The sequence below is a fragment of the Thalassophryne amazonica genome, chromosome 1 (genome assembly GCF_902500255.1).
Source record: "Thalassophryne amazonica chromosome 1, fThaAma1.1, whole genome shotgun sequence".
Classification (NCBI taxonomy): domain Eukaryota; kingdom Metazoa; phylum Chordata; class Actinopteri; order Batrachoidiformes; family Batrachoididae; genus Thalassophryne; species Thalassophryne amazonica.
The window spans coordinates 136,118,792-136,143,366 of NC_047103.1; positions in this window are offsets into that span (position 1 = coordinate 136,118,792).

Below are 24,575 nucleotides of genomic sequence, written 5' to 3' on the forward strand. Positions count from 1 at the left end.
CTCTCATCCTTTCCTGTATGGGTCAACATAACACTATTATACACATGCCCACATGGTGATATCACATTCATTCAAGTAATAAACATAATCTCCCACACTCACACACACCAAGCTATGTGAGTCAGATGTATGTGTCTACAGTGCTTTGAAGTGTTGCCAGGTGGGCAGAGCCACACACTGAGGCCACAGCAGGGAGGTTGGTCCTCCATTGTGCCCGCTTCCTCAAAGGACCTCTGAGACCAAACATGCTCACTGGTAACATTAGGCAAGATGTGCTAACAAAAGGCCATATTAAAGCACTTTAAGAGGTACAAGAACTGGACTGAATAACATGCATACACAGCAGGAGAGCCTGATGTGCCCTTAGTGACTGATGGCAAGAAATACTGAATCAAACCATAAACTTTTTAAAGCATTTACAGTCAGCAGTTTCAGGGGGTTCCTCATTCGCTGCTGCACAATTTGTTCTTCAGCAGCATTTGCTTGAACTTCTCTGGCTGCTGGTTCAAATGCATAAAATTATAACCAATCCATGTTGGACAAGGTGGCAAGTATCCATTTCCTATAAAACAGCTTACAATCTCTGTGCTCTGACTAAGGTACGACATTCATTGCAGAACCAAAATTTGTTTTTGTGAACAGAGATAAACAATGTCAGTTGCTGTTTCGTGGTAAATCAATGTGTTTGCAACACTGAATAGAAACAGAAGGTCCTCAGGAAAGTCCACTCCAAGACATGACACCTGCAGCACTTTTAACAGTAAGCTAAAAACTGTTCACTCTGACTCAAAACACAAATGCTTGTCACACCACTGGCCCATGTTTGCTTACTTTGCACCAATGCAGACATAGAGTGAGTGAGTGTTCTGTTTCTCTTATGGTTGGATTGCTAGTTTAGAGTTTGTAATGTGTTTATGTGTAATGTTATAGGTTATACATCTTAATGATGTATTACCAGCAGGGTTTCTTTTCATTTCAGGCTTTTAGGTGTGTGCATGTCTCCTTACAAAATGATATGATACATATCTTGATGCATGCGCTAGCAGTGCTACAGTATGATTTAAGGATAATACTTTTGATTATGAAACAATTTGATTCAGTTCAATTCAATTTGGTGTGATACGATGCAGTCCAAGAAAATTCATTGATCAATGTTGACATTATTTTTCCATGATGAATTAGAATAAGCCAAAAGCAGCACTGCTTATTTTCAGTACGTTTCATAAAAGACCAGGAATCTTCTTCAGGTTCTGGCTCTGCTCACCTTTTGTTCACCACTGAGGGCAGCACAACACACAGTAGCAGAACACATAGAGTAGAAGAAGATGAGAAGACAAAGCTGGCTTTGTTTTAACCTGTTAGCATTGTGTAAATGTACATTTTTGATGTTTAACTCTTCAGTTTTCTTCTTTATTGTGTTACAGTTCAACCCACTGTGCAGCATTGCTGAGACAGTGGTGGTCAGCTAGAAGTGATATAGACATGCACCAGCGGGGGAGTAAAAATGGGCATTTAACAGGAATTTATAATGACTAGCCCATTTTAAACCAGTGACAGTCTTGGGGATGTAGCAGTATAAAAACTGATTAATAATTTTAAAATTTGGCTATCAAACATTAGATGTACATGTAGACATATTGTTTGCTTTAAAACTAACTTCCAATTTATATTGGTGAATTATTACACCCCTACAAACTACCAACCCCTACAAACCCTACAAATACTTCAATGGTACTACAGTCATCCACGTCAACTCCCCGAGGTGAAGCACTGATCATCTTGTTCCTGCATTCGCCCAATTCACGTATCCCATAATCCCTTGCATGCCAGAGAGTCACTGCAGTCAAAACAACATAGAGAATCCACATGATGACATTTGTAAATGAATATTATACTACAAAAATGTATTTTTTATGCTTTTCATCACGTTAAGAGACTGCATGCATGATACCCTGAAAACTTGCTAAAACAATTATAACAAATAATCCTGCTACATTTAATCTGCGTGGAATTTAATAAACGCAAACCGAATTTCAGACATATTATATGTATTAGTCTGGAACAAAGAGGACAAACAGTGCTGTAAAGAACAATAATCAAGACGTTAAAGAGCAAACTTCACTTTCCCCCAGAACAACATGATCAGGAAGCGAGCGTCGCTCACAGCAGCTCCCACTGAAAATAACGGAGAGACAGCCTGTGATTCTCGCATGTTTACATAAAACAAACACAATAACAACATCTATAAACCCAGAGAATATATTCATGAGAGTTTTAGGCACAATAGAAAATTAGTTTTATGTTGCGATGTTAATGGTGCTGTCCGTGTGCAGCGATTAAAGTGAAGCCCGATCAGAGCGTCTCAATGCAGTTCTCAATGTTACTGAGATCTCGCAGCACTGCGACCTCTTCAAAATTTTGTGGGATTTGAAACATCAATAGGGTGAATTGATGAAGGGCTTTCAAAACCAACATATCCCATAGTGGTTGCAGTATAATGGAGAAATGTACCTGTTTGTACTTTATGTTTGCCTCACAGTTTGTATTGCCAGACTGGTTTAGAAAGTTATACTATGACGTTATGCTATGCTAACAGTTAGCTTCTTCTTCTGGGCTTCTATGCTACACTTTCTGCTACTATATGTGGTGCTGCCCCCCAGTGGTGAGCAGACTGAGCACCAATATGCTGCAACACAGCAACAAAAACCTTCAGAAGTCCCTAGTTTTATAAAATAAGTAGGTGAAGGTAAACAGTGCCACTTTTGGAAAATCTATATTATTATCTATGTCATCTATATTGGTATTATGTACTTTGGGTCAAGGATGAATGTTGCAAAAATGGAAAGTTGATAGGACAAATATATTTTTAGAAATTAATATCTACATACTCTGTTTTGTGCATTGATTGCACCTTACCTGACTTATTATGCAGACGTCTGGGGCAATAACTATAAAACTACACTGCAACCATTATTCATCCTTCAAAAAAGAGCATTAAGAACAATCCACAATGCAGGGTATTAGGATCATACTAACCCATTGTTCAATAAATCAAAAATATTAAAACTCTATGATATCATAAGGTTCAAGACTGTTCAGTTGATGTACAAAGTGAAAAATAAGCAATTACCATTTAGAATTTTAGAATTTGGCATTCAAGATTTTTATTTTTTTATACACAAAGAGAAGGAATATATAATTTAAGGGGTTTGTATCATTTTAAAATTGTGGGTGCTTGGACAACCAGGAAATGCTTCTGTGTCTCCATTTGTAGCCCCCCAAAATTGAATAATCTATCTGAGGAACTCAAACGATGTCTAAATATTAACTGGTTCAAATATTTATATAAAGAAATGTGTTCTCTGGATATGTATCTGATGAAACAGGTTGAGTTTGTGTGTTGTATGAAGAATCTGCTACACTTGAATCCTTACTACTGAAAATGTATGGTGGTAACTAGCACGTAATAGTAGCTGTTTGGGAAATATGTGACTTCACTTCAGATTTTGTTTGGAAATGATCGTTAATGATCAGGCACATAGCCTGGTTTAATTTGACTGTACAGAGGGGTGTAGGCGTTGATAAGATTGCTTCTGCCTACATGTTTTGGGCACTATGTACATTGTTTTCTTTTTATCATTTCTTTCTTTTAACTATTTTGTCTATGCATTTTGCTTGTTTGTGAATGAGTGATTTTTGTTAAGCATATATTTGCCTAATAAATTCAATTCAAAATTCAAATCAAAATTAGTGATTTTTAGCTAACCAGTAAACAATGGACATTGTGCTGCAATGCACCATGGGAGTTTGGGGTTTTAAATGTTGTCGTGATTCATGTTAGTTTAACAGTGTTGTTAGTGTTATTGATTTGTATTTTGTAGTTCACTGGGTTTAGTCAGTTTAGTTGTGTTATGTTGCTGTTACCATGAGTGACTTAAGTGCCATGCTCCCCTTACCATAAGTAAAAAGTGTAGTGCTTTTAATGTCTTCGTGGCAGTCTCTGTTTGTTAATTTAAAAGCATATGCCTACAGCAGAATACAGAAAAGACAAAAAGCTGTGCATTTGTGCGTGCGTGCGTGCGTGCGTGCATGTGTGCAATTTTGATCATGCACAAACTCAGGAGAGATGACATTTACTGTTTCATATGTTTATGTATTTTGGGTCAAAGATGAAGAGTACAAAAACTGAACGTTGATAGGAGTAACATTTTTAGACAAGCTACACATATTAGCTAACAACACTGAACAATGGACATTGATATTTACATTCTGGACTTGCACACTAATCCAGCAGGAGCTGTTAAATCAACTATATATTAAAAGCGTGCATGCATGCATAATTTTATTTAATTACTTCAATGTAAATACACAATATAATTGTAAATACATAAAAATACATGGTTGACACAAGAAATTGAAAACACTTATTTCCATTGTGGTTCAATTAAAAATCAAATGACAAAATACAAGTAAAAATAAAATACTACTAATAATAATAACAGTGTGTATATGATAACAAGAACCTAAACCATTTATAAATACATTAAGACAGTAAATTAACATTAAAAAATTATGTAATTAAAAGTAAATAAAAGGGTTGAGTCCTTTTTTAAAAAACCATTGAGGTCTGAGGTTTAAGGTTCTAAAAACATTCTGGAAACACACGCCATTCCAACTCATTATAGAAATTTTTCACAATTTATTACCACCCTTGAAAAATGTCAGCTATCTATTTTATAAACACAACCCAATCTAGAGCCAATGAATCCCCATGGGCAATGTGCTAATTGTAGTTTAACATAGGAAATGAATGTCTACATTAAACAAATAATTGTATGAGATTGTGGCAGCATGGTGGCTTAGTGGCAAGAACTGTTGTCTCACAGTGAGAAGGTCCCAGGTTCCCTTCTGACCTGGTCCTTTCTGCGTGAAGTTTGCATGTTCTTCCTGTGTTTATTCCGTCCAGGTGCTCTGGCTTCCTCCCACGTCCGAAGACACGCAGGTTTAGTGGACTGGAAACTTTAAATTGGTTGTAGGTGTGAGTCTGTCTGTATGTGTCGGCCCTGTGAAAGACTGGCAGCCTGTCCAGGTTGGACCCCTCCTCTCGCCCAATGGGATAGGCTCCAGCTAACAACCCGTAATTGGAGTAAGTGGGTATGTGAATGAATACATTAGACTACATATATTGCATTGAATCAAATTCTTCCACAACAAAATAAAAAGTGTCATTGCTGAATTATATCATAGCTCATTGTACTGAGATTCTTATCAAATCATTTGATCAGTGAGAGATGCACACCCCTAGTGCCATATACATACCACAAAAACTATGCACTCACCTTTATTATTTTGTAGCATGCTTTTTGATTCTTGGCAGAACCCCACACAGACACAAACTCCACACAGAAAGGACCAGATGGGAAGCAAATTCATTTTTAGGCATGGGCACACAGATGAGTATATATAATACTTATACAACATGGACGCTGGGCATGAAAATGACAACTACACCCAGGTAGGATATAGAACTTAAGGTGTTTCATTCCAGCTTCATTTAAAGCCTTGACCATGATACAGTTTTGGCTCTTTTATGATAGTTTTGGCCCTCACAGAGCCTTTGTCTCTTGGGTGGCATCAGATGCATTAAACCAAACAGAGGAGAAGTTGAACATGGGTTGTGACCCAGATAGGCCTTTGCCAACACAAAGCTTTTACAGTTTATTCTGCTTTATTTCTGTGGATCTTCAGTCAGTTCCAGTTGTCAGAGAAGCAGACACAGAGACAATTCATGAGAGAAGAAAACTCAGCAGAAGAAGCGAGGATCACCCGGTGTTTGTGAGCTTTTCCAGTCGTGCAGCACAGTGTCACAGAAAGATGTTGATTTGACACTTTTGAGGCCAAAATGCAATTAGTGAACATATGTTAAGCTTGTAAAGTTTGTATGTGCGTGTATGTGTACGCACATACATGCGTGTTAACTTAGATGGATTTCAAACAAACTTTGCAGATTGAATGCCTTCCAGCCAAGGATCAACCCATTAACTTTTGACGTTTGAGGTTCAAAAGTTAATGTCAGTACAAGATAAAAGTTTTGGCCCAATGCAAAAAGACAGGAGGAACAGACTTGTAACTCCTGAATCAGAGCAAATAGACCGAGTTTTAGCCTTAGACATGAATAGAAAGTCACATGTTGGCTTTCAAAATATCCCACCCGATTTAACTTTGAGTTACATTGAAAGTCCAAATCAGGGTCACTGAAAATTGTTTATTGTGGCTAAGAGTGGCAGATAGACTCATAGTTACCACTCGACTTAAATAGTAATTGACATGTAGGATTTCAAAATAAGCTTTTGACTGAACCAGGTCGTCAAAATTATGACTGCTTGCATGGTGCCAACATACTCATAACTACTATTAGGCATAAATAGGATGTCACACAGGGCCTTTCAAAATATACCCACACATTTGACCTTGAGTGACCTTGGAGGGCAAAACCAAGCTCAAAATTTACAGGAAAATCTTTCTAAAGCCTGTACATCATAAATAAACAGCTACAGGCCCATCCATGGTTACTATAAGGCATTAACCAGAAGTCATATGTGTCTTTCCAAAATCTGCTATCACAGTTCACTTTGAGTGACCTTGAACTGAAATTGATCACTTATTGTGACTAAACGGTGCATGATATGTCCATAGTTAATATTACACATGAATAGGAAGTCATGTGCTTTCAAAATTACCATTGCATTTTACCTTGAATATCTCAATCAAGGTCATTCAACCTTTGATCACTAATAGTGGCTTAATGGTGCCAAAAAGGCCGATGGTTCTTATTAGACATGTATATGAAGTCATACATGGGTTTATAATAAGTAACTTCTAATTTGACCTTGAGTGACCTTGGACATATTCATGGTTAGGCCCAGGTTGCTGTAGTGAGGCAGAATGTACTTTCTGCATGGATACAGTATCCCTTTGCTCTCACTCAAGTGTCCCTTTCAAAATGCTTTTGTGATCTGCTCTACTCACTGTATAAACTGATGAAAACAATGTTATTTTATACCTTCTGACTTGAGGGTAAAACTGTAGACATGATAGTAGAAAATATTCACTCATTAAAATGATTCAATAGCCTATAAAAAGGTATAAATTTGCCTTTTATGGCAGCATTTGGAAGCTTCCAAAACACCATTCTCCTGCTCAAGGAATGAAATGGAACGATCGAAGGAAAATTCCTTAAAATTCCACTGGCTAATCAAATTAGACAAATACAAATAACCTCCTCTTTTATTTAGATTAACTAAGTACACTAAAGCCACTATGATTGCAGAAAATTGCTTTTTTGAAGGGAGTAATATTTTTCCATGACTGTTGAGTGTCTCCATTCCAGAAGGTGGATTGCATTGAAACCTGTCTTCCGAACAGTTCCAAAAGTAGAAATATCCATGTAAGTGTCATCTGACACTGCACCTGAAACAAAGCGTGGCTGTCATAATATGTCCTTGGAAAAAGCCCGGCTCAAATAATTGTAGTGTTGGCATTCATTTTTATCTGGATGGGTCTAAGTGAAGCTGGAATTTGATGTATTCTGGTGTTCAAATAGAATCCTGTGGCATGTCAGCAAAGCAAAACATTATATTAAGTGAGTTAATCATATTGTGTTAAAAAAAAAAACTGTTTTATCTACTTGTTACAGTTAAACTCTGTTTTTATATTAAGCTTTGCTTTTGCCTATGTACAAAGAACACATACAGTCAGGTTTTTAAACAGTCAGGTCACATCTGGGAGCATGTGCTGGTACCATTCCTTGCACCATCCATCCCACTATGGAATTACTAGGGATGAGCGTGTACACCACTATCTGTATCTGTTCAACCATCTAAATTATCTGTATCCATATCTGTACTCCTAGTGGGCGGTGCCTCAACCGGAAGTGGGCGTGGTTTGAACCAAAATGGCTGGGACTTAAATCAGTACATTATTTTAAGTCTGAAATTGATATGGATTGATCAGAAGTTGCTATATTTATTGTTTATTTGAAAATTATTTAGAGAACAGCCTCAAAATTGAGATTCAAATCAATGTTTTTGATGACAAAAGTAAGAGAACTATTTACAGAACAAGTTTTTTTATGAACTCAGAACATGAATATTCTTAAGTGTATGAATGAATAACAGAACAGCCTTAGAATTGAGATTCAGTGTACTAGGAATGGGCAGCACGGTGGCTTAGTGGTTAGCACTGTTGCCTCACAGCGAGAAGGTCGTGGGTTCAGTTCCTGTGGCCTTTCTGTGTGGAGTTTGCATGTTCTCCCCATGTTTGCGTGGGTTTCCTCCGGGTGCTCCGGTTTCCTCCCACATCCAAAGACATGCGGCTTAGGTGGATTGGAATCTTAAGAAAAAATGCCCGTAGGTGTGTGTGTGTGGGTGTGTCTGTTTGTTTGTCTATTTGTGGCCCTGCGACAGACTGGCGTGCTGTCCTGGGTGTACCCCGCCTCGCGCTCTATGACTGCTGGGATAAGCTCCAGCCCCCCGCGACCCTTAATTGGACTAAGCGGTAGAAGATCAGTGAATGTACTAGGAACTTATGAACTACAAAGTATGCATGAACCTGAGTTGTCATACTCAACACAACTTTCTTTTTTTAAATTTTATGATCAAACAGATTTTTTTCAGTTATTTATTTATTTTTTGCTACCTAACATTCTTGGCGTTTTTTTCCACACAAAGATAAACAATATTGATTAAGGTGTGTGTGTGTGTGTGTGTGTGTGTGTGTGTGTGTGTGCGTGTGTGTGTGTGACTGTGTGAGAGGGAGAGAGAGAGGTTGTTCGACTGACCAATTTATTTTTATGTACTGCAGTGATAAATTGTCAGATACTGCATGCAGCCATATTCAATAAAAATATTAATATAGGCTACTTTGTGTGTTCAGCTACATGTGAGTAAGTGTGTAAGTGGTCTGGAAGACTGTTTATTTTTTAATAATCTGTGTGAACTTGGTGATTCATGCAAACATCCAGTGATGGCAAACAGGGAAATAATATGTCAGCCTTGTTCACTGTATTCTTCTCAAAAGCATTGCCTTCAGTACGAGTTTTACAACTGACTTTATATCACCAAACCAAATGAAGAGCAAGCAAATGGTTAAAAAAAAAAAAAAAAAACAACCGGAGTGGAGGCAGTGACCGACACAACACGAGTCGTTTTCAGCTCTGTATTGTCAAATGCACCATGTACGATAATAATCAAGTTCACCATGTAACTTTAAATATCATACAAACCAAAAAAGAGGCGAGCTGAAGAAAACTTAAGGAGTACTGAGAGAGCAACGTGAGGACCAAGCCAAGCACAGGGGAAGAGATCCTGTCTGTGTATGTGCGAAAGGCTGCAGAGAGACGTGTCTGTGTAGGGATGGGCGGGCGCTGTGTGTGACTGGCCAATCACAGAGCGTGAAGATAGTCAGTTAGCCAATGAGAATTTTCCTTCAGCACGAGCACAGATATTGATGAGTTTTACTCGTATCATGCTCGTATTCATCAAAAATGCTTTATCTGTACCGGATACTCATCTGAAACGAATATCCAGCTCAACCCCAGGCACTGCCTCTGGTACTGAATGGCAACCATCCAAACAGACAGCCAGTACATTACCTACTTTTTTTTTTATTATTTTGGAGGACCATGTCTGTCCTTTGAGCATGTTAATGTATATTGCTGTATTATTAATTATCCAAACAGATCATCAAAGACATCTGTGCTCCAGTATTTCCTAATAACAATTTTTTTTGTCTTATTTCATTTTGACATTGGCACTTTTAGAAGCTGTCAGTAGCTTGATGGTATTAGGCCCACTTAATCCACATCCAAGCCCGCATCCAAGTAATCTGTTATGAATACCACCACCCAGTCCCAAAAAACATCTATATACATAAAGGACTCATTCTGTCTGTCTGCTGTCTGTCTGTCTGTCTGGGATAAACTCCCAAACTATAATATGTAGCCCTAAAAACTATATATATTCTGAATCCTCATGACATGGGGAACAAACTGGTACCATTTTTTTAAAGTTCTGGGCAACAATTTAATGCTTTAATCTATTGTCTTTATCTGTTTATCTTTTATGGTTACTTGATGTCATCAAGAAAGCCCAAGTACAAAAATTATAAAGTGGTCAGAATTCTAATTCCGTTTGGGGGTGACGCCCTCTCACGTCATCAACCTCGCCCCCTTGGATGTGAGATTTATCAAAAATAAAAATAAAAAAGAAAGAAAAAGAAATACTGGAAAATATAGCGCCTTGCAGTTTTGCAGATTGTTTTAGTCCAATTTTGCATGCTTTTTTTTTTTTTTTTACAGTGCATTGTGCATCCTCATCAAGCAGATTCAGCACCCCTTCCGTGAAATGCACCCCCTTTGCGGGAATGTGCATTTGAACTTCGTCGCCTTTAAACTCACATTTAACAGCACAGATACACAGTTTGCACAGACAAAAATGTACACAAATCAATATGATTCTTATTCTATCTCACGTTGTCTCCAGATTATGTGGGAGTGAACAGAATATGTTCATATTTACGAGCACTAATTGGCTGCTTTTGTTAGCTCAGTAGGAACGAAGCGTCTCTATTTTCATGTTTATTTCATCACGTTTCATCACACGATGGTGTTTATTTTGTGTTTATTTGTTTAAATGATTTTAATTTTATTCATTGACGTTATAAATGAATATGCAGCTTGAATCACTGTGGAATGTTTGAGCACCCTGTTGAAATTAGCATCTATTCCTATTGTCTGTATATGTATTATGTCTGTGTATAATATATTAATTTATTCAGAGTATCCTAATCATCATCAGAATTATTATTATTATTATTATTATTATTATTATTCTGTGGTGGTTCTGTGGAGATTCTGTGAACCACAGAATCTCGTCTCTGCTGTTTGCGGATGATGTGGTTCTGTTGGCTTTGTCAAATCAGGACCTTCAGCGTGCACTGGGGCGGTTTGCAGCCGAGTGTGAAGCGTCCAGGATGAAAATCAGCACCTCCAAATCTGACGCCATGGTTCTCAACCGGAAAAAGGTGCTTTGCCCTTTTCAGGTCGGTGGAGTGTCCTTGCCTCAAGTGGAGGAGTTTAAGTATCTCGGGGTCTTGTTCATGAGTGAGGGACGGATGGAGCGTGAGATCGATAGACGGATCGGTGCAGCATCTGCAGTGATGATCTGAGTGATGATCAGTGATGAGCTGAGTAGGGGGGCAGAGCTCTCGATTTACCGTTCGATCTACATTCCGATCCTCACCTATGAGATCTGGCTCATGACCGAAAGAACGAGATCGCGAGTACAAGCAGCCAAGATGAGTTTCCTCCGCAGGGTGGCTGGGTGCTCCCTTAGAGATAGGGTGAGGAGCTCGGTCAATCGGGAGGAGCTTGGAGTCGAGCCACTGCTCCTCCACATCGAAAGGAGTCAGTTGAGGTGGCTCGGGCATCTTTTCCGGATGCCCCCTGGACGCCTCACTAGAGAGGTGTTCCGGGCACGTCCCATTGGGAGGAGGCCCCGGGGAAGACCCAGGACACGCTGGAGGGACTACATCTCTAGGCTGGTTTGTGAACGCCTTGGGGTTCCCCCGGAGGAGCTGGGGGAGGTGTGTGTGGATCGGGAGGTCTGGGCGGCTTTGCTTGAGCTGCTGCCCCCGTGACCCGACTCCGGATAAAGCGGAATAAAATGGATGGATGGATGGATGGATGGATGGATGGATGGATGGATGGATGGAATTATTATTATTATAAAAATGCACACAAAACAATGGTTATCATTCCATGTAATTTAATTTCCAAATACAACACAAAAGTGAAAAGAACGTGTATTTTTGGAAGTGTGTGAAATATATTTTCTGTCTAACTAGTTACTTAACTTATGGAAATAGATTTATTGGCGTGGAAGGAGAGAACAGTGGTGGTTCTTCAATTAATTCCTCCCCGGCCGAGACCCCCTTCGAGCCCAACCCCCCCAAAAACCCACAACATTTTGCACAAACAGCCATTTTTTAAATTATTTTTATATTATTATTACATTATATTATGCTTTATTAATATGTCTTTCAGGGAGCAACAATTAGCTATTTATTAATGTGCATATTTGTCTCAACATTTAGCAAAATATGTAACTTGATATTTGTAAATATTCAGCTAAATGTGTAAATACTTTGCATTAAGGTTTAGGTTTGACAGAAATGTGACACTCCAGTGTTTTCCTTTTTTTCACTAGTTTTTGGTCTTTATCTGTGGGTCAAAAGAAAATTTAAACTGAAATGTTACCAGTATTCCCATGTCAATGAAATCAAATGTGATTCTTTTTCTCTATTAAATAAAACAGTTAATTATGAAGATAAGCCTCATTTTAAATGTCATTATTTTTATTATTAGTATTATCATTATTATTACTATTCGTCAGTCTTTGGCCTCCTCTGTCAAATTGACCATAGATTTTAGCATCGTTAAAGTATATAAAACATAAAGAGTAGGTGTCATGGAGGATATTTTTGGGAGGGTGCATTTTACGGCAAGCCAGTCTGCCACGACATGCACCCCCTCCTATCTCCCCCCTGGAAGGTGTCACATTGATGAAATTTGCTTTATCTCTCAGTATCTGAGCTATGAATATACTCTTAAAACATTTCACGCTACGACTACAGAAGGATATTTTTATGGGGGTGCATTTTACGGCAAGCCAGTTTGCCACAAAATGCACCCCTCCTATCTCCCCCCTGGAAGGTGTCACATTGATGAAATTTGCTGTATCTATCAGTATCTGTGCTATGAATGTACTCTTAAAAGCATTTCATGCTAAGACTAACAGAAGGATATTTTTTAGGGGGGTGCATTTTACAGCAAGCCAGTTTGCCACAAAATGCACCCCCTCCTATCTCCCCCCTGGAAGGTGTCACATTGATGAAATTTGCTGTATCTATCAGTATCTGTGCTATGAATATACTCTTAAAAGCATTTCACACTACAACTAACAGAAGGATATTTTTTAGGGGGGTGCATTTTATGGCAAGCCAGTTTGCCACAAAACGCACCTCCTCCTATCTCCCCCCTGGAAGGTGTCACATTGATGAAATTTGCTGTATCTATCAGTATCTGTGCTATGAATGTACTCTTAAAAGCATTTCATGCTAAGACAAACAGAAGGATATTTTTTAGGGGGGTGCATTTTACAGCAAGCCAGTTTGCCACAAAACGCACCTCCTCCTATCTCCACCCTGGAAGGTGTCACATTGATGAAATTTGCTGTATCTATCAGTATCTGTGCTATGAATATACTCTTAAAAGCATTTCACACTACAACTAACAGAAGGATATTTTTTAGGGGGGTGCATTTTACGGCAAGCCAGTTTGCCACAAAACGCACCTCCTCCTATCTCCCCCCTGGAAGGTGTCACATTGATGACATTTGCTGTATCTATCAGTATCTGTGCTATGAATATACTCTTAAAAGCATTTCACACTACAACTAACAGAAGGATATTTTTATGGGGGTGCATTTTACGGCAAGCCAGTTTGCCACAAAATGCACCCCCTCCTATCTCCCCCCGGAAGGTGTCACATTGATGAAATTTGCTGTATCTATCAGTATCTGTGCTATGAATGTACTCTTAAAAGCATTTCATGCTAAGACTAACAGAAGGATATTTTTTAGGGGGGTGCATTTTACGGCAAGCCAGTTTGCCACAAAACGCACCCCCTCCTATCTCCCCCCTGGAAGGTGTCACATTGATGAAATTTGCTGTATCTATCAGTATCTGTGCTATGAATATACTCTTAAAAGCATTTCACACTACAACAGAAGGATATTTTTTATGGGGTGCATTTTACGGAAAGCCAGTTTGTCATGAAATGCACCCCCTCCTATCGCTCCCCTGGAAGGTGTCACATTGATAAAATTTGCTGTATCTATCAGTATCTGTGTTATGAATGTACTTACACATGTGGTGATAATTTCACTCCAGGTGCAGTCAAATAAATCACACCTGGTGTGTACATTACAAGCACCCCACAAATGGCAATTTTGTCCTTGTACCACTGTAATTCAGCACCAGAAAGATGCCTGGTATGTTTGCTTGCTCCACTATCATGATCAGACATGATGACTTCATCTCAAAGCTTGTCCCACACTTTCCAGTACGTACGTTGCTTCTCATGTAAATAATCCTTGAAGCCCTGCACGTGACCGACAGCATGGTGATGGGGAGTGGTCACGTGACTGCAAGGGGTCTAGATGTATGAATTCCATATAATAGGTGAGCACGGCACTACGTCACATCCGGTTAGCAACATGACCCCAACGAATGGGATTTGTTGTCAGCAGCTCTGCTAGACAATGGGGGGGGAGGTTCTGGGCTGTGTACACAGTAAATGCCAGACTGTCCACAGGGGTCATGAATAAAGTAACAATCCATGTCCTTGTTCACACAGATTGGCTGTGAAATGTGTCAGAGGTGGTACCACCATACCTGTGTACAGAAGCCTCCTTTGGATCAGGACTACCTGTGCCCTGGGTGCAAGTGATGGTATCTCTTGTGATCAAAAGTGGCACAGCATGTTTTAGAAACATTTAATTGATTGTTAGTGATTGTTAGTTTATCATTTTATTGATAACATATATAGATTTTAATATTCTTTATACTGGGTTTATTGCAACTGCAATATTTTTTTAGGTTTTCATATAATGGCTTAAATATTTATTTTAATATTGTGTTTCTTATGTTTGCAGTGGTATTATAATATAACAAGACAGTTTATCTGTTAACTTTTTATGTTGTTGCTTAAATATTTATTTTAATATTGTATTTCTAATCATATGTACAGTGGTGTTATAATTACAAGATACATTATTTGTTAACTTTTTATGTTATTGCTTAAGTATTTGTTTTAATATTGCATTTCTAATCATTTACAGTGGTGTTATAATTACAAGACAGTTTATTTATTAACTTTTTTATATTATTGCTTAAATATTTATTTTAATATTGTATTTATAATGATATTTACAATGGTGTTATAATTACAAGATCGTTTATTTGTTAACTTTTTATGTTGTTGCTTAAATATTTATTTTAATATTGTATTTCTAATCATATGTACAGTGGTGCTATAATTACAAGATCGTTTATTTGTTAACTTTTTATGTTATTGCTTAAATATTTATTTTAATATTGTATTTCTAATCATTTACAGTGGTGTTATAATTACAAGACAGTTTATTTGTTAACTTTTTTATATTATTGCTTAAATATTTATTTTAATATTGTATTTCTTATCATGTTTAAAGTGGTGTTATAATTACAAGACAGTTTGTTATCTTTTTATATTATTGCTTAAATGTTTTAATTTTATTGCATATCGTGTTTAAAGTGGTGTTTCAAGTAAAATAAACAGTTTATACATTTAGGTTTCTTAGGTAATTGCTCAAATATTTTAATATTGCAGTTGACATTTGTGTTTGTGTGTGCGCGTGCGCGAGCCACTTCTAAAGACATGTAAGTTAGTTGCTGGTTGTCTTTATGTGGTCCTATGGAACACTGGCGTTGGTACCCAATGCCAGTGTACCGTAGGGTGAGGCCTTCTATACCCACTTACTCCACTCAAAGGTCACAGGGGTGAGGCCCCCCTGTGACCCTTGAGTGGAGTAAGTGGGTATAGAAAATGAATGAATATGATTGTGTTTAGAATGGTGTTTTTTATACAATAAATACTTTATTACCTTAATTTCATTAAATTGCTGGAATTTATTTTAATGCTGTTGTTGTGTTCTTTATGTTCTGGGTATGCATAGTGTTTAAATCACAATTAAGTTTGCTTAAATTATATTGCTAAAATATTTATTTAATGTCTTTAAATATCATAGTGGTGTTGTTTTTTAACTCAAAGTGTTTATATTCCTTATATAGTACAGTTAGTGAGTTTTTCTTTGTTTTTGGCAAAATAACTAATTATAGCTAATTGTAGCAAATTTGGTTCACTAATTAGGGAAAATATCATTCAAATTACACTGAGTGGGAAATGGCGAAAAATTTGGGCGGTACTTTGGGAGTATATTCACAATGTAGATACTAATAGGTAATAGATAATAATAAGAATAATAATGCCGCAAATTTCAAGAGGGCTCCAGCAGTTTTGGCTAATTTCAACTTTCCACAGTGATTCAAACTGCATATTCATTTATAACATCAATCAATGAATAAAATTAAAATCACTTTAACAAATAAACACTAAAACAAACACCATCGTGTGATGAAACGTCATAAAATAAACATAACATCAGACGCTTTGTTCCTACTGAACAAAAGCAGCCAATTAGTGCTCGTAAATATGAACATATTCTGTTCACTTGACATAGAATGAGGATCATATTGATTTGTGTACGTTTTTGTTGCGCAAACTGTGTATCTGTGCTGTTAAATGTGAGTTTAAAGGCGACGAGGTTCAAATGCGCGTTTCTGCGAAGGGGGTGCATTTCATGGCAGGGGTGCTGAATCGGGCACAACACCTGTGTTCTGTCAAGATGATGAGACACCTGTTGCGGCACCGCGAAGGGAGAGTACGCGCATTGTGTTCTGCATGTCTGTTTATAAGAATCTTCTCGCCCAGAAGAAAAAAGAGCGCCAACAACTACCCATAACTGTGTTCACTCGGAAAAAGACACCTGCAGTGAGGCCTTCAGCGGAGCGGCACCACGACGAAGAGGCGCGATCAGAGGAACTGTGAAATACTGGTCAGTCACTATTAATAATGTCTTATGTGTCCAACCTCGTAGGTTGATCGTTAAAATTAAATTCTAAAAGCCATCATATTTATTTATAGGAAAACGTTCTATTTTTATTTCTCAAACAAATGTTTGGGCCTGAAAACAGGTTGGTCTTATTTTTCTACTAAGGTTTGAACTTTGAGAGTGTTTATACAAGAGAGAAAAGTGAGAAAATGTTCATGCCTGATTGAGAAAAGTGTATAAAGTGTGTAGTGAGGGGTTTTACAGCCTTAAAACGTCTATAATAATTGTAAAAAATAACGCTGCCTATTTCGCGGATTTCGCCTATTGCGGGCTATTTTGTAGAACGTAACTCCCGCAATGAATGAATGAATGAATGAAAACTGTTTATTTCGAACATTTGATACAACAACAATTACAAGATAGATCAGTAAAGACAACAACAAAAAAGTTCCTACTGTGTACCCAACATGTCCGAAAAGGGGTAGGGTGAAGCATCAGCTTATTTATCCCTACCCCTTCTTCCCCACAACCAGTAATACCCTTTGCCACATATACACATAAATTCCTACACACCTAAACCGATATCAATATATATATATATACATATATATACACATACACATACATATACACATCAACATACATACACATATACATATATACACATATATATACACAAACATAAATATACACCTACACATACCTACTTACATACAAAATACTATATATTTACAAGCCGAAGCAAAAAACAAAAACACCCTAACCCTCATTACCCTTCCTCCTCCCTATACCCAGAAAAAAACATATTTTTGTACCGCTGTTTGAACTGGTTCATGCTTGGACATTGCTTGAGCCCCACTCCCAATCTGTTCCACATCCTCACCCCACAGACAGAAATACAGAAACCTTTAATGTTGTTCGTGCCCACTGATGCTTTAAATTAAATTTCCCCCTCAGACTGTAATCCCCTGATCTGTTAAAAAACATATTTTAATATTTGCTGGAAGTAAATTGTTTATTGCTTTATACACAATTTGTACTGTTTGAAAATGAACCAAGTCTGTGAATTTTAAGAATTTGGATTGTAAAAATAGTGGATTTGTATGATCTCTATAGCCAGTATTATGAATAATTCTTATAGCTCTTTTCTGCATTACTGATAGTGATTGTGTTGTACCTTTATAAGTATTACCCCATACCTCTGCACAGTACTGTAAATATGGTAAAACCAGTGAGCAGTAAAGAATGCGGAGTGAGTTGTGGTCCAGAATATGTTTCGCTTTGTTTAGAACTGAAATGCTTCTTGACAGTTTACTTTGTATATGTTTTATATGAGTCTTCCAGTTTATCTTATCATCTATTATCACCCCCAGAAACTTATTTTCATGTACCCTTTCAATATCTACCCCCTCGACTTGTAACTGAACCTGTATGTCTGTATTACAATAGCCAAATAACATGTATTTTGTTTTACATAAGTTTAATGATAATTTATTTCTGTCAAACCATATTTTCAATTTTCCCATTTCTATACTGATCCTCCTCAGTAACTCCTGCAAATCCCCCCCTGAACAAAAAATGCTTGTGTCATCTGCAAATAATACTAATTTTAATATTTTGGAAACATTGACAATATCATTTATATAAATTAGAAACAGTTTTGGACCCAATACTGTCCCCTGTGGGACGCCACAAGCATTGTCCAAGCATGATGATGTATATTCCCCCAACTTCACAAACTGTTTCTGTTACTTAAGTAGCTTCTCACCCAGTGCAACACCAACCCCCTAATCCCATACTGTTCAAGTTTATTGATTAATATGTCATGATTAATTGTATCAAAAGCCTTTTTAAGGTCTATAAATATTCCAACTGAATGTAATTTGTGGTCTATGGCGTTTGTAATCTCCTCAACTGATTCTATTAATGCAAGTGATGTTGAACTATGTGCTCTGAATCCATATTGACTATCAGTAAGTAATATATGTTTATTTATGAATTTGTCTAATCTATTATTGAATAACTTTTCTAATAATTTGGAAAATTGTGGAAGCAAAGAAACAGGTCTATAATTTGTGAAGTGGTGTCTATCCCCAGTCTTATACAGCGGCACAACCTTAGCTATTTTCATTTGATTGGGAAATTTACCGGTTTGAAATGATAAGTTACAGATGTATGTTAATGGTTCTACAATCCATTCAATGACCTGTTTTACCACCACCATATCAATTTCATTTAAATCGGTAGATGTTTTATATTTACAATTATTCACAATGTCTATAATTTCATTTCCATCCACTGCTGTGAGGAACATTGAACAGGGATTTCTTTCTATGAGATTATTATCCCAATCCTCAGGTTGGGAATCTGGAATTTTTTCTGCCAAGCTTGGTCCAATATTTACAAAAAAATTATTAAAACCGTTGACTACCTCATCCTTATTTTCCTTCTTGACATTATTATCAATGAAATACTGAGGGTAACTCTGTTTTTTATTACCATTTTTGATAATGCTATTTAATATATCCCATATTCCTTTAATATTGTTTTTGTTATTATATAATATGTTACTATAATATTCCTTCCTACATACCCGTATAATATTAGTTAATCTATTTTTGTATTTCTTATATCTATTTTCTGCCTCTTTAGTCTTTAGTTTTATGAATTCTCTATACAGTGTATTTTTCTTATTACATGCATTCGTAACCCTTTCGTCATCCATGGTCGAGCTTGGATTTTTTGTTTTCTGTAGTCTTGTTTAATTGGACAATTTTTATCATATAATGATGTAAATATTTGTAAAAAAGTTTCATATGCACTATCAACATCACTTTCACTGTATACCTTTTCCCAGTTTTGCGCCTGTAAATCCTTCTTTAGTGTGTTCATGTTTTCCTCTGTCCGCACTCGCCTGTATTTTATTTTCTCCTCTGGCTGATTCCGCCGATGGTTTCTATTATAAACGATGAAAACTGGTAGATGATCACTAATGTCATTGATTAATAATCCACTCACAGTGTTATTCTCAATATCATTGCTGAATATATTATCAATTAAGGTGGCACTATGGGATGTAATTCTGCTTGGCCTGGTGATTTTTGGATATAAACTCATACTGTACATTATACTGATAAATTCATCTGTTATTTTATGCTTATTTGGATTGAGCAGATCAATATTTAAGTCACCACAAATGAACACAGTTTTTTGATTAGTTTTTGAGAACATTTTTCCCATACAGTCAGTGAATGAGGGACCACTGTGTATCTACATGAAAGGTTTATCTTTGACCCGTTGTGTGACTGTCATGCCCAATTGCACTGTGTTTGTGCTTGTGATGGAGGGCTGTATGTGGGGTTAATCTACTGTCTTGTGTCGTTTCTCAGATCAGTTGTTGGTTTGGTTTTGTGGTATGCAGGAGATCACTTGACCGAGGGTCTATATGTTCAAATAATAATTAAAAAAATACGTCATCACTCTTTACTCTTAGTCTCTTACAACGGTGTAGCCTAAATACATGAGCTTGCCAGGAGCACCCAATTCATTACGCACACTCAGAGGCACATCCCCTCCGGTGAGCACTTTTTTTTTGGGGGGGGGGGGGGGGCGCCCCTGTGATAAACTCATCGCCCCCTTAATATTTTTTTTCTGGCGCCAGGCCTGCTTAAAAGCATATAGCTGAATGGATAATTGATATATTACATTTGTACAAATAAGTCACCTTATTTGTTCAATCCATCACACCTGCAGACAGAGATGAAACTAGAGTGCCGCGCTCATAGAGTGCAAACCTCCGCCAACACTAGTTTCCAATTCCTCAAACTTTTACCTTGGAAGCCAGCCAGCCAACCACCAGCCTCTACTGGTGGTTGGCTCTCACTGCGGTATTGTATCACTTCCTGTTCCGGAGCACAGCGGTGTTTTGCTGTATCTGTTAGCTGTTTAATCTGCGCAGTTAGATTGATCTAGTTAACTAGATAACGATTTGTTTCACAGTGTAATCTTCACGTGCCTTAACTAAAGCACTCCCTCTGCTGATTTACCTCTAAATTCTTTACACATTATTCACTTTGTGTGTTTTTAGGAATCCGCTAGCTTAGAGCAGCTACTAGCTCTTAGCCGGTTTAGCATGGCAGCTTCTCCTGTCTCTCCTGCACTTTTCTGCTCTGGGTGTGAAATGTTTAGTTATTCCTCGGCCTCCTTTAGCAGTAATGGTACTTGTAATAAGTGTAGCTTATTCGTAGCTTTGGAGGCCAGGCTGGGCGAATTGGAGACTCGGCTCCGCACCGTGGAAAATTCAACAGCTAGCCAGGCCCCTGTAGTCGGTGCGGACCAAGGTAGCTTAGCCGCCGTTAGTTTCCCTCTGGCAGATCCTGAGCAGCCGGGAAAGCAGGCCGACTGGGTGACTGTGAGGAGGAAGCGTAGCCCTAAACAGAAGCCCCGTGTACACCGCCAACCCGTTCACATCTCTAACCGTTTTTCCCCACTCGACGACACACCCGCCGAGGATCAAACTCTGGTTATTGGCGACTCTGTTTTGAGAAATGTGAAGTTAGCGACACCAGCAACAATAGTCAATTGTCTTCCGGGGGCCAGAGCAGGCGACATTGAAGGAAATTTGAAACTGCTGGCTAAGGCTAAGCGTAAATTTGGTAAGATTGTAATTCACGTCGGCAGTAATGACACCCGGTTACACCAATCGGAGGTCACTAAAATTAACATTGAATCGGTGAGTAACTTTGCAAAAACAATGTCGGACTCTGTAGTTTTCTCTGGGCCCCTCCCCAATCGGACCGAGAGTGACATGTTTAGCCGCATGTTCGCCTTGAATTGCTGGCTGTCTGAGTGGTGTCCAAAAAATGAGGTGGGCTTCATAGATAATTGGCAAAGCTTCTGGGGAAAACCTGGTCTTGTTAGGAGAGACGGCATCCATCCCACTTTGGATGGAGCAGCTCTCATTTCTAGAAATCTGGCCAATTTTCTTAAATCCTCCAAACCATGACTATCCAGGGTTGGGACCAGGAAGCAGAGTTGTAGTCTTATACACCTCTCTGCAGCTCCTCTCGCCCTGCCATCCCCTCATTACCCCATCCCCGTAGACACGGTGCCTGCTCCCAGACCACCAATAACCAGCAAAAATCTATTTAAGCATAAAAATTCAAAAAGAAAAAATAATATAGCACCTTCAACTGCACCACAGACTAAAACAGTTAAATGTGGTCTATTAAACATTAGGTCTCTCTCTTCTAAGTCCCTGTTAGTAAATGATATAATAATTGATCAACATATTGATTTATTCTGCCTTACAGAAACCTGGTTACAGCAGGATGAATATGTTAGTTTAAATGAGTCAACACCCCCGAGTCACACTAACTGCCAGAATGCTCGTAGCATGGGCCGAGGCGGAGGATTAGCAGCAATCTTCCACTCCAGCTTGAATTTTCATACCTTTTGTCTGATTTAGTGCTTAGCTCAGATAAGATAATTATAGTGGGCGATTTTAACATCCACACAGATGCTGAGAATGACAGCCTCAACACTGCATTTAATCTATTATTAGACTCAACTGGCTTTGCTGAAAATGTAAATGAGTCCACCCACCACTTTAATCATATCTTAGATCTTGTTCTGACTTATGGTATGGAAATTGAAGACTTAACAGTATTCCCTGAAAACTCCTTTCTGTCTGATCATTTCTTAATAACATTTACATTTACTCTGATGGACTACCCAGCAGTGGGGAATAAGTTTCATTACAGTAGAAGTCTTTCAGAAAGCGCTGTAACTAGGTTTAAGGATATGATTCCTTCTTTATGTTCTCCAATGCCATATACCAACACAGTGCAGAGTAACTACCTAAAATCTGTAAGTGAGATAGAGTATCTCGTCAATAGTTTTACATCCTCATTGAAGACAACTTTGGATGCTGTAGCTCCTTTGAAAAAGAGAGCTTTAAATCAGAAGTGCCTGACTCCGTGGTATAACTCACAAACTCGCAGCTTAAAGCAGATAACCCGTAAGTTGGAGAGGAAATGGCATCTCACTAATTTAGAAGATCTTCACTTAGCCTGGAAAAAGAGTCTGTTGCTCTATAAAAAAGCCCTCCGTAAAGGTAGGACATCTTACTACTCATCACTAATTGAAGAAAATAAGAACAACCCCAGGTTTCTTTTCAGCACTGTAGCCAGGCTGACAAAGAGTCAGAGCTCTATTGAGCCAAGTATTCCTTTAACTTTAACTAGTAATGACTTCATGACTTTCTTTGCTAATAAAATTTTAACTATTAGAGAAAAAATTACTCATAACCATCCCAAAGACGTATCGTTATCTTTGGCTGCTTTCAGTGATGCCGGTATTTGGTTAGACTCTTTCTCTCGGATTGTTCTGTCTGAGTTATTTTCATTAGTTACTTCATCCAAACCATCAACATGTTTATTAGACCCCATTCCTACCAGGCTGCTCAAGGAAGCCCTACCATTATTTAATGCTTCGATCTTAAATATGATCAATCTATCTTTATTAGTTGGCTATGTACCACAGGCTTTTAAGGTGGCAGTAATTAAACCATTACTTAAAAAGCCATCACTTGACCCAGCTATCTTAGCTAATTATAGGCCAATCTCCAACCTTCCTTTTCTCTCAAAAATTCTTGAAAGGGTAGTTGTAAAACAGCTAACTGATCATCTGCAGAGGAATGGGCTATTTGAAGAGTTTCAGTCAGGTTTTAGAATTCATCATAGTACAGAAACAGCATTAGTGAAGGTTACAAATGATCTTCTTATGGCCTCAGACAGTGGACTCATCTCTGTGCTTGTTCTGTTAGACCTCAGTGCTGCTTTTGATACTGTTGACCATAAAATTTTATTACAGAGATTAGAGCATGCCATAGGTATTAAAGGCACTGCGCTGCGGTGGTTTGAATCATATCTATCTAATAGATTACAATTTGTTCATGTAAATGGGGAATCTTCTTCACAGACTAAGGTTAATTATGGAGTTCCACAAGGTTCTGTGCTAGGACCAATTTTATTCACTTTATACATGCTTCCCTTAGGCAGTATTATTAGACGGCATTGCTTAAATTTTCATTGTTACGCAGATGATACCCAGCTTTATCTATCCATGAAGCCAGAGGATACACACCAATTAGTTAAACTGCAGGAATGTCTTTCAGACATAAAGACATGGATGACCTCTAATTTCCTGCTTTTAAATTCAGATAAAACTGAAGTTATTGTACTTGGCCCCACAAATCTTAGAAACATGGTGTCTAACCAGATCCTTACTGTGGATGGCATTACCCTGACCTCTAGTAATACTGTGAGAAATCTTGGAGTCATTTTTGATCAGGATATGTCATTCAATGCGCATATTAAACCAATATGTAGGACTGCTTTTTTGCATTTACGCAATATCTCTAAAATTAGAAAGGTCTTGTCTCAGAGTGATTCTGAAAAACTAATTCATGCATTTATTTCCTCTAGGCTGGACTATTGTAATTCATTATTATCAGGTTGTCCTAAAAGTTCCCTGAAAAGCCTTCAGTTAATTCAAAATGCTGCAGCTAGAGTACTAACAGGGACTAGAAGGAGAGAGCATATCTCACCCATATTGGCCTCTCTTCATTGGCTTCCTGTTAATTCTAGAATAGAATTTAAAATTCTTCTTCTTACTTATAAGGTTTTGAATAATCAGGTCCCATCTTATCTTAGGGACCTCGTAGTACCATATCACCCCAATAGAGCGCTTCGCTCTCAGACTGCAGGCTTACTTGTAGTTCCTAGGGTTTGTAAGAGTAGA